The sequence below is a fragment of the Arachis hypogaea genome, chromosome 10 (genome assembly GCF_003086295.3).
Source record: "Arachis hypogaea cultivar Tifrunner chromosome 10, arahy.Tifrunner.gnm2.J5K5, whole genome shotgun sequence".
In the NCBI taxonomy this organism is placed as follows: domain Eukaryota; kingdom Viridiplantae; phylum Streptophyta; class Magnoliopsida; order Fabales; family Fabaceae; genus Arachis; species Arachis hypogaea.
Window position 1 is genome coordinate 9,127,482 of NC_092045.1, and position 12,574 is coordinate 9,140,055.

A 12,574-nucleotide genomic window follows, 5' to 3' on the forward strand; every position below is an offset into this window, starting at 1 on the left:
ATTATTTTTAAAATCCCTTGTTCTCATAACCAATAATACACGTCTCATTGCAATTTTTTTTAGAGACGACTCGAGATCTAATACTCTCGATTTTTATTGGTTTGTATTCATGACAAATAATATTAAACTTTGATAGGGTTATCTACTGATTTAGGATTATGCTTGCAACAAAATTCGAGTTTTATAACTTGTGAAATTCTAAACTGATATCTGACCCTCGTCATATATGGATAATTAATTTTTTTAGAGTAATTAGGAATTAAATTAGATTAGGTCAATTTAGTTAATTAAGTTATATTAGATAAGTTAGGATAATTAGTTAGATAAACTAGTTTAGGGTTAACTTTAGAGTTGAAGTTAGACTAATTTAGAGTTGAATTTAGGTAAATTAAGTTAATTTAGTATTAGTTAGGTTTTTGGAATTAGATTAATTAGTTAATTTTTTATAAGATTTAATAAATGTTTCTAAAATATTTATATAACTGTTTTTATAAATATTATTAATTTTTATATTTTACAAGCTTTATTTCTATTTTAGGATTTTTTTTTGTTTGAACGTCATGTAGCTTTAATTGTAGGTTGTTTGTGCTGATAATATGCATGGATTGTTCGTGCAATACTGAGGTTGGTTTTCTATCTCTAAACATGTTAAATTATTTAAGTTTTATATTGGACTTATTTTTCCTAAGATAGAGTTTAAGGATGGAGAAGGTTGTCTAGTGGCACCTTCTCAAAATCCTTGTTTGCTGAAAATTTGCAGAGTAGTAAGGGGTTGCTGATGCGTGAGCATCTTATACCCCTTTTTCTGCCTATTTTTTGGTTAAATTTAGTTAGAATTTATTAATAAGTTTTATTATATTTTAGTGAGAAAATTCTCTTTGGTTGCTACTTTGAATTATTTTGGTATTTTTATTATTTCAGGTGAAATTCGGGCGAATTTGAAAGAGTTTTGTGCAAAAACAAAGCAAGAAAGTGGAAGTTGTCAACTCTGATCTCGTTGGATTCCAACGAGCATAACTTGAGCTATAGAGATCTAATTGATGCAGTTTCAATGGATTTGGAAAGCCAACTTCCATAGCTTTTCAACGATATAAAATAGTCTATACTTTTCTTCTAGAATTACTGCCAATTCTGGTGCTAAATGCCGAGCTTGGCATTTAGCGCCAAAGAAGGACAGAAAAACGCCAAAATTGCCCATTTCCAGCGCTGAACACCAAAAAACGCTAGAACTGTAAAATCTGGTTAATTAATGGATAATTAACCCATAAATTAGAATATATTCTAGAAAGTGAGAAATGAGGTTTTTATGGTTTAATATGGTAGATAAATTTAAAACGAGAATTTCGACACAAATTTTAAAGAAATCAGCCCAAGATTGGACCGAACGGGCCAAACCGGGCCAACCTGGACCCAAGTTGGGCCCAAGACCCAGCTAAGCTTCCTTTTAATTAGAGAGCTCAGCTCTCTCTCCCTCAAAAGCAACATACACACGCCGCTGGTAAGGAGAAGGGAAACTCAAACCCTTGCTCCTATTCACATCAAACTTCCATTGATCATATCTTTTGATTTGGAGCTCCGATTGACACACCGTTTGTGGCCATGCGACCGTGGTGTCGAGCCCTACAAAACCCATAAAAGCAATCTTAAGGTAAGCTATGTTTTCTACTTCGAATTCCAGCCCCTTTGTTTCGAGTTTTATGGGCAAAAATGAAGTGATGAGTTAGTGATTATAAAGGAATTGGGATAATAAGGAAGATGAACTTAGATTGATTTTGATATGCCCCGGGTAAGATGTAGTGGTGTTAACCACTTGCTCTGGGTAAAAGGCGAGAACGCCGAGTAAGAGGCAGCGGTGCTATCCACTTGCTTCGAGTATGATTTGAGAATGAGTGGATGAATGGATAAAAGGTAATGATATATGGAAGTGTGTTTTTGTATGTGACTCCGGGTAAGATGCAGTGGTGTTATCTACCTACTTCGGATGAGGCTGCGGGTAAGTCGCAAGGGCTGTGTTCTGTTGCCGCTTGCTCCGGACCGAAAATGTAACACTGCCTGGGTAAGAGGGAGGGTGATGTTGTCCCCTGCTCCGGGTACACGGGTAAGATGCAAGGGTTGCGGTGTTGTCCCACTTGTTCTGTGTTTGGTGTTCTATCCAATGGTTAGCTACCAGGACATGTCGGGTTGGCTTTGCAACTGACAGATGAGACTCATCAGCCACTAGGACAGCCATGCATCATATGCATTATATGTGAATTGTTTTGAATATCTAATTGATTGCATCATTACTTGCTAATTGCCTAATTGTTCTTTATGCTTCCTATTTGTGTATTTCTTTGTCTGATATACTTGTGTTTGCATTTCTATTACTGTGGAGGTTGGGAGGTTTGCAGGAGTTGGAAAGGGGAGTTTAGATAGTTCTGAAGACCCTTAGCAAGTTGTCTGTTTTATCCTTATGGTTTAGTTATGTTTTAAGCTTTGATTATTTGTTGGAAGTTCTAGGATTGCCTTCGGCTTTCTCAGGATATTATATGTTAGATATGTGGGCACTGTTACCATGCTGGAAACCTTCGGTTCTCACCCATGCAGATTTTGTGGTTTTCAGATGCAGAACGTGAGGCTCTTCGCTGAGGCATGCTGGAAGCTTATGATATTGCGAAGATCTTCATCTTTTGGGTTCATGTTGGTCATTTGTATTTGCTTAGATGCTTATTGTCTCCACCTATTATATATATGCTGTATTAATTCCGCTTAGAGGTGATATTGGAGACTCATGCTTTGTAACTCTGTATTTTGGGTTTTTTTTGTTTTCCTATATATCTATATATGTATATACACTTATTTGCTCGGGCCAGTTTATCTTCGCGAGTCGAGTCTTGAGTTTTGTTATATTATTTTGGAACTGTTGGTATATCAACTGCTTAGCTTGTTCTATCTTGCACTGTCTGCTCTATCGCTTCGTGAGCGTTACGCTTTTCGATTTATCGAATTTTGTTTTATCCCTTCCTTCAAAGGCTCCTTGATATAATTCCTTTTCACTATATTATATATTAAATTTTTTTAGAGGTCGTAGCGCCTCGCCACCTCTGTTTTACATCCTAGGTGTAAACTTCTGTGTGGTAGGGTGTTACAAGAACTGCCCATCTCCGGTGCTAAATGCCAGAATACAGATCCACTTCACCCAAGAAGCATCTTTAGTTGGATTTGCCTTCTAATTGTTATATTTTATTTTACTTTAGTTGTTTTTATTTACAAACAAAATCTTATAGGCCCAGAATTTATTATTCTATTTTATTTTCAAATCAAATTTGGTTAGATATAAAAGGGAAAATATTCAACCTTTGGCAGATCTTCTCTCTTCCGCACGTTTCACTTTTCAGAACCCTAATTTTCTCTGTAAGTCATGATCCACTAACCCTCTTCGGTTAAGGTTAGGAGCTCTGTTTATTTCTATGGATTAAGACTATTGGTTTTCTATTTTAATTAATGTATTGATTCAGTTTCAAGGATTATTTTTATTCTTAATCTTATTAATCTGGGTGGAACGAGAGTGTGACCCTTATTCTACATGAGTTCTTGTGATTCTTGAGAGAGTTATCTCACTTGAATAATAGCTTAAAAACAAATTTCTCCTAAATTGCTAATTACATGAACTAATTGGGATATGTAACATATAATCCTGTTAGCTTTGGGTAATTAGGATTTTTGTGGCTATAAACTAGTTTTGCACTTAACCCTCTAAAAAATTACGTGACCACGAGAGTGGTAGTTAATAAAGGTTAGAGAAAACTAAATCATTAAGAGATTAGGGTTTAGTTAATTATGGTTTGCCATGGAATGAATCATGCATTGTTAAAATAGTTGGTAAGAATTTTTAATCCAAAAAAGTAGACATATCCGAAACCTTAACTATTTTCTTTCACTGTTTTCACACCAAACCTTTTATTTGCTTTCTTTCTTCTCTTGTTTATTATTTTATGTGAATTACACTATCAAACAACCTTTTTGTGTACCTAACTAAACCAATTGGATAACCACTGTTACTCAGTCCAGCAATCCTCGTAGGATCGACCCTTACTTACCTGAGGTATTACTTGGATGACCTGGTGCACTTGCCGATTAAGTTGTGGGTATTCTAAATCTTGCACCAGTTGTGCACTAGAATGGCTAGAATTTGATGTTTGCTTGAATATTTTGTTTGTTTTAATTTATGCTTGTAACTGTTTTTTCTGTGAAAATTGAGAAAAACTTTTTAGTGGAGGTCTCTGAATTAAGGAAAAAATAAGTGACTAAGGGCCCTACACCTTTATCGTAATGGGTTCAATAATGGGTATTAGGTGTGGACTAAATACAGAAAAGTTGATAAGTAGGGAATTAATCGGTCTGCACTTATTGTCAATAGGTCTGAGGGTCAATCAAAGAGGAATAACTTGGTTAGAGAAGCAAATATGGAAGACGTGAATTGGGAGGGTAACCAGAAGAGATATAATGAGATAGTATATTTGACGCAGTTAATGTTCAAGCTATGAAAAATATCAAGGAAGAACCTAACATATATATGGTTAGATTTTATCAATTGTTAATCGCTATTTAAGGATTGCGTTAAATCTAAATTGTCTACCTGTGTTAGAATGATGAGTATTAAGTCTGAGTCAAACCACAACCAAGAGTCTATTGGTAAGTGGACACCCTATGTAATGAACTATTGCTAGCCAAAACTACTGGATCCCTTATAACCATTATGAGGCAAAGAAGCTAGCTTCAAAACTAGGATTAAATTCGGCGAAAATTGATTGTTGCACAAATGGTTACATGCTTTATTACAAGGGGATGTAGAATTAACCTCTTACAAATTTAATGAGGCATCGATGTATCAAGCAAAAAGAGAGAGAGAGGATTGATAAACAAAGATTGATGATAAATTCATATTTTATGATAATTTTTTGCTTGAAAAGAGTGGATTTTATCAATTTATCTTACACTTATTCATTGAAATTGTATGCTTTTGTAAATTTCCTCCTGATTGTGTTTAATTGTTAAAAACATACTTTTTATGCTTTAAATTGTGAATTTTAATTCACTTTTATTCTATTCGATACCTTGATATGTTTGTTTGAGTGATGTAAGGTTTAGAAGGCAAGAATTTTTCTTGAAAAGATAAAGGAAAGACACTCAAAAGTGGAGGATTCATGAAGAAATGAAGATTGACAATTTTCAAGGCTGTGCGTATGCATGAGTTGTTGGTACACATCTCTTCCAATTTGTGCTTATGCATGGGTCGTGCGTATGCATGACTCGCAATACGTGACTCACTTAAAAGAACACGTGGCTCGCGATTTCAAGCCCATTTTGGACCCAATCCAACTCATTTTTGAAGCATTTGAAGCATGCATCAAGGGGGGATCAACCAAGTAGTATAAAAAGTAGTGTAGAAGCATTGTAGTATGATGTTTTAAGCTAAATTCTAGAGAGAGAAACTCCAACTTTTCTCTAAAATTCTAGGTTTCTTAGTTTAATTTCTTTCCATTTTGCAGCTAACTTTCTTTTACCTGACTTCTGTATTCCGATGTCATTTCGTATTAGGACGAGGTCATTGATGGTGAAGTTTCTCTTGATCACCTTTCTGTTGTACCTTAGAGCCATCCTTTGCTTCAGTGCTTCCTCTTTAATCCGAGCTCTTTCTTGGTCTTCATGGAGGAGGTCGAGCTCTTCTCGTTGAGCTTGGGCATTAGCTCTTTCATTGTAAAATAAGGCTCTAGATGATTTTTCAGCTACTTTTATAGGGATCACTGCTTTCATTCCGTATGCAAGTCGGAAGGGTGATTCTCTCATTGTGGAATGTGGAGTGGTCCGATAAGCCCACAAGACCTAAGGAAGCTCATCTGCTCAAGAACCTTTCGCATCTTGCAATCGGCCCTTTAACCCGGCCAATATGACTTTGTTGGCAGCTTCAGCTTGTCCATTAGCCTGGGGATGCTCTATGGATATGTGATGAGCAGATAATTTATACGCTTTTTGGCATTGTTTTTAGGTAGTTTTTAGTAGGATCTAGCTACTTTTTGGGATGTTTTTATTAGTTTTTATGCAAAATTCACATTTCTGAACTTTACTATGAGTTTGTGTGTTTTTCTGTGATTTCAAATATTTTCATGCTGAAATTGAGGAATCTGAGCAAAAATCTGATTCAGAGGCTGACAAACGACTGCTGATGCTGTTGGATTCTGACCTCCCTGCATTCGAAGTAGATTTTCTGGAGCTATAGAACTCCAAACGGCGCGCTCTTAATTGCGTTGGAAAGTAGACATTCAGAGCTTTCCAGAAATATATAATAGTTCATACTTTACTCGGGTTTTGACGACGCCAACTGGCGTTCAAACGCCCCCTTCTCTGCCCTATTCTGAAGTCAAAATGCCAGAACTGGCATAAAAGTTGAAGTTAAAACGCCCAAACTGGCACCAAAGCTGGCGTTTAACTCCAAGAGAAGCCTCTACACGTGTAAAAATCAATGCTCAACCCAAGCACACACCAAGTGGGCCTGGAAGTGGATTTCTGCATCATTCACCTATTTCTGGAAACCCTAGTAGCTAGTTTCATTATAAATAGGACCTCTTACTATTGTATTTTCATCTTTTGATCATCTTTTGATCTCTTGATCACATTTTGGGGGGCTGGCCTCACGGCCATGCCTAGACATTGTTCTTATGTATTTTCAACGGTGATGTTTCTACACACCATAGATTAAGGGTGTGGAGCTCTGCTGTTCCTCGAGTATTAATGCAATTACTACTGTTCTCTATTCGATTCATGCTTATTCTTATTCTAAGATATTCGCTGCACTTCAACATGATGAATGTGATGATCCGTGACACTCATCATCATTCTCACCTACGAACGCGTGACTGACAACCACTTCCGTTCTACATTAGATCGAGCGCGTATCTCTTAGCCTCCATTCCGAAATATCGGAGTCTTCGTGGTATAAGCTAGAATTATTGGCGGCCATTCCTAAGATCCGGAAAGTTTAAACCTTGTCTGTGGTATTTTGAGTAGGATCTGAGATGGGATGACTGTGACGAGCTTCAAACTCGCGAGCGTAGGGCGTAGTGACAGACGCAAAAGAATCACTGGATTCTATTCCAACATGATTGAGAACCTACAGATGATTAGCCATGCGGTGACAGCGCATTTGGACCATTTTTACTGAGGACGGGAGGTAGCCATTGACGCTGATGAAACCCGAACATACAGCTTGCCATGGAAAGGAGTATGAAGAATTGGATGAAGGCAGTAGGAAAGCAGATATTCAAGAGGAATGAAGCATCATTATACGCTTATCTGAAATTCTCACCAATGAATTACATAAGTATCTCTATCTTTACTTAATGTTTTATTTATCTTTTAATTATGAAAACTCCATAACCCATTTGAATCCGCCTGACTGAGATTTACAAGGTGACCATAGCTTGCTTCAAGCCGACAATCTCCATGGGATCGACCCTTACTCACGTAAGGTATTACTTGGAGGACCCAGTGCACTTGCTGGTTAGTTGTGCGGAGTTGTGCAAAGTGTGATTCACGTTTGAGAGCACCAAGTATATTGGCACCATTGTTGATGATCACAATTTCGTGCACCAAGTTTTTGGCGCCATTGCCAGGGATTGTTCGAGTTTGGACAACTGACGGTTCAGCTTGTTGCTCAGATTAGGTAATTTTCTTTTTGTTTTAATTCTTATTTTCTTTTCAAAAAGTTTTCCAAAAATCTTTCAAAAAAATTTTTCTTCTTTTTTTTCATTTTTCCAAATATAATTTTCGAAAAATACAAAAAAAATTCATAAAATCATAAAAACTCAAAAAAAATATTTCATGGTTCTTGTTTGAATCTAGGGCCAAATTTTAAGTTTGGTGTCAATTGCATGATTTTAATTGTCTTGCAAATTTCGAAAAACATGCATAATGTTCTTGATGATCTTCAAGCTATTCTTGATGAATTGCCTTGTTTGATCTTCATGATTTATTGTTTTGCACTGCATGATGTTTTACATGTGCATTCTTGCAAAGCATATGGCCCAAACATGAGAAAGTTCTAAGTGAGTCTTGCAAGTTTTCATTTATGGAAAACTAATTTCTTGATGTTCATCTTGATCTTCGAGATTGTTCTTGGTGTTCATCTTGACATTCATAATGTTCTTGCATATATCTTGTATTTTGATCCAAGAATTATATGTTTTGACTCATTCTGCTATTTTTCAAAATTGAAAATATATCTTCTTGAATAAAGGATTTAGCAAAATGAAGGTTCAAGAACATAAATCAGAGGAATTACATAGAAAAGCTAGGCATTCAAAACGCCTAGTAAAGAAGGAAAACTGGCGTTTAAACGCCAGCCAGGTACCTGGTTGGGCATTTAAACGCCCAGTAAGGAAGAAAAAATTGGCGTTTAAACGCCAGCCAGGGTACCTGGATGGGCGTTTAAACGCCCAAACCATGCAGCAATTGGGCGTTAAATGCCCAAAACATGCAGCTCCTGGGCGTTTAACGCCAGGATGACACAAGGAGAGGAATCTTGTTTTCAAATCAAATCTTTTTCAAAAAAAAATCAAATCTTTTTAATTTCCTTTTCAAATCTTTTTCAAAATAAATGCCAATCATATCTTTTTAAATATATCTTTTTCAAATCATATCTTTTTCAAAATATTTTCTAACTTCTTATCTTTTCAAAAATTGATTTTCAAATCTTTTTTAAATAACTAATTATTTTAAATTTTAATTTTCAAAAATTCTTTCCCCTATCTCTCATCTTTTTCTGTTTAAACACTAACATTCCTCCTCCATTGTCAATTCGAACTCCATCTCTCTTTGTGTGTTCGAAATTTTACCTCCTTCCTTCTTCTATTCTTATTTTCCTCTGACACCTCAAGGGATCTCTATACTGTGACATAGAGGATTTCATATTTTCTTTGTTTTCTTCTCTTTCATATGAGCAGGAACAGAGATAAAGGCATACTTGTTGAAGCTGATCCTGAACCTGAAAAGACTCTGAAGAGGAAGCTAAGAGCAGCTAAAGCACAAAACTCTGAAGAAGACCTCACTAAAATTTTCAAAAAGGAAGCAGCAAAAGAAACAATTATGGCCGAACTAAACAACAATGCAAGGAAGATGCTTGGTGACTTTACTACACCAACTTCCAACTTCTATGGAAGAAGCATCTCAATCCCTGCCATAGGAGCAAACAATTTTGAGCTAAAGCCTCAATTAGTTTCTCTACTGCAACAGAACTGCAAGTTTTATGGACTTCCATCAGAAGACCCTTATCAGTTCTTAACTGAGTTCTTGCAAATCTGTTATACTGTTAAGACCAATGGAGTTAATGCTGAAGTCTACAAGCTTATGCTTTTCCCTTTTGCTGTAAGAGACAAAGCTAGAACATCGTTGGACTCACAACCTAGAGATAACCTGGACTCTTAGGATAAGCTGGTCACGGCTTTCTTAGCCAAGTTCTTTCCTCCTCAAAAGCTGAGCAAGCTTAGAGTGGATGTTCAAACCTTCAGACAAAAAGATGGTGAGTCCCTCTATGAAGCTTGGAAAAGATACAAGCAACTGACCAAAAAGTGTCCTTCTGACATGCTTTCAAAATGGACCACATTAGATATATTTTATGATGGTCTATCCAAATTTTCCAAGATGTCACTGGACCACTCTGCAGGTGGATCCATTCACCTAAAGAAAATGCCTGCAGAAGCTCAGGAACTTATTGAAATGGTTGCAAATAACTAGTTCATGTATACCTCTGAGAGGAATCCTATGAGTAATGGGACACCTCAAAAGAGAGAAGTTCTTGAAATTGATACTCTGAATGCCATACTGGCTCAGAACAAAATATTGACCCAACAAGTCAATATGATCTCTCAGAGTCTGAATGGATTGCAAAACTCATCCAACAGTACTAAAGACGCATCTTCTGAAGAAGAAGCTTATGATCCTGAGAACCCTGTAATGGCAAAGGTGAATTACATGGGTGAAGCCTTTGGCAACACCTATAATCCTTCATAGAAAAATCATCGAAATTTTTCATGGAAGGATCAACAGAAGCAAGGCTTCAATAATAACAATGATGGAAGAAACAGGTTTAGCAATAGCAAACCTTTCCCATCATCATCTCAGCAACAGACAGAGCATTCTGAGCAGAATCCTTCTAACTTAGCAAACATAGTCTCTGATCTATCTAAGGCCACTCTTAGTTTCATGACTGAAACAAGATCCTCCATTAGAAATTTAGAGGCGCAAGCGGGCCAGCTGAGTAAAAGGGTTACTGAAACTCCTCCTAGCACTCTCCCAAGCAATACAGAAGAGAATCCCAAAGGAGAGTGCAAGACCATGGACGTAATCAAAATGGCCGAAACCCTAAAGGAGGAGGAGGACGAAAACTCCAATGAGGAAGACCTCAAGGAACGTCCACCATTCATTAAGGAGTACCCTAATGAGGAACCAAAGGAATCTAAGGCTCATACATAGACCATAGAGATTCCATTGGACTTTCTTTTACCATTCATGAGCTCTAATGATTATTTATCTTCTGAAGAGGATGAAGACATCATTGAAGGGCAAGTTGCCCAATTTAGGAGCAATCATGAAGCTGAATGCCAAATTATTTGGTAATGAGACTTGGGAAGGTGAACCTCCCTTGCTCACCAATGAACTGAATACATTGGTTTAGCAAAATTTACCTCAAAAGAAATAGGATCCTGGTAAATTCTTAATACCCTGTACCATAGGCACCATGACCTTTGAAAAAGCTCTGTGTGACCTGGGGTCAGGGATAAACATGATGCCACTCTCTATAATGGAGAAACTGGGAATCTATGTGGTACAGGCTACCAAATTCTCATTGGAGATGGCAGATAAATCTATGAAAAAGGCTTATGGACTAGTAGAGGATGTGCTAGTGAAGGTTGAAGGCCTTTACTTCCCTGCTGATTTCATAATCCTAGACACTAGGAGGGATGAGGATGAGTCCATCATCCTTGGAAGACCCTTCCTAGCCACAACAAGAGCTGTGATTGATGTTGACAGAGGAGAGTTAATCCTTTATGTGAATGAAGAATGCCTTGTAGTAAAGACTCAAGGTTCTCCATCTGTAACCATGAAGAGTAAGCATGAAGAGCTTCTCCCAATACAGAGTCGAATAAAGCCCCCACATTCAAACTCTATGTTTGGTGTTGGGAGGCCATAGCCAAACTCTAAGTTTGGTGTTGAGAGATCTCAACCATGCTTTGATTATCTGTGAGACTCCATAGGAGCTCACTGTCAAGCTATTGACATTAAAGAAGCGCTTATTGGAAGGCAACCCAATTTTATTATCTAATTTTATTTTATCTATGTTATTTTATGTTTTCTTTTAGGTTGACGATCATGTGAAGTCACAAAGACACTCATAAAAATAAAGCAGATGTCAAAAATAGCACACCCTGGAGGAAGGACTTACTGGCGTTTAAACGCCAGTAAGGGCAGCACAATGGGCGTTTAAACGCCAAATCTGACACCTTTCTGGGCGTTTGAACGCCAGAACAGGGCACCATACTGGCATTTAAACGCCAAAACAGAGCAGAAAGCTGGCGTTTAAATGCCAAAGCAGGGTAGCAAACTGGCGTTTAGACACCAGAACAAGAAAGAAAGCTGGCGTTTAAATGCCAGAACAGGGCAGCAGACTGGTATTTAAACGCCAGGATTGTACTCTAAGGAGCTTTGAACACCAAATTAGAGCAGGGATGAGAAATCCTTGGCCCCTCAAGATCTGTGGACCCCACAGGATTCCCACCAACCTCAACTTACTCTCTCTCCTCTTCACATCTTTCTACAACACTCTTCCCCAAATACACCTTCCATCTCCTCCATTTTCTTATTCTTCTACATCTTTCTTTCATCTTTTGCTTGAGGACGAGCAAACCTTCTAAGTTTGGTGTGGTAAAAGCATTGCTTTTTGTTTTTCCATAACCATTTATGGCACCTAAGGCTGGAGAAACCTCTAGAAAGAGGAAAGGAAAGACAAAAGCTTCCACCACCGAATCATGGGAGATGGAGAGATTCATCTCAAGGGTCCATAACTCAGTAGTAGAGCATCTGACTGCACAACAAGAGAGCCCACTCATGGACCTCAATAAGAGCATGAGGAATTCCCTCATCAAAAAATCCCTGAGATGCCTCAAGGGATACATTTTCCTCCACACAATTATTGGGAGCACCAAAATCACTAGGGATGGAGCAACAAAGGCAAGAAAGAGACATAGAGGAGCTCAAGAGCAACATTAGACCTTCAAGAGGAAGACGTCACCCTCACTAAGGTGGACTCATTCCTTAATTTCCTTGTCTATTTATTTTTCTGTTTTCGATTTTTATGCTGTATGTTCTAGCTATGTTTGTGTCTTCATTACATGATCATTAGTGTCTAGTGTCTATGTCTTAAAGCTATGAATAACTCCATGAATCCTTCACCTCTCTTAAAAGAAAAATGTGCTTAAATACAAAAGAACAAGAAGTACTTGGATTTCAAATTTTATCTTGAAACTAGTTTAATTATTTT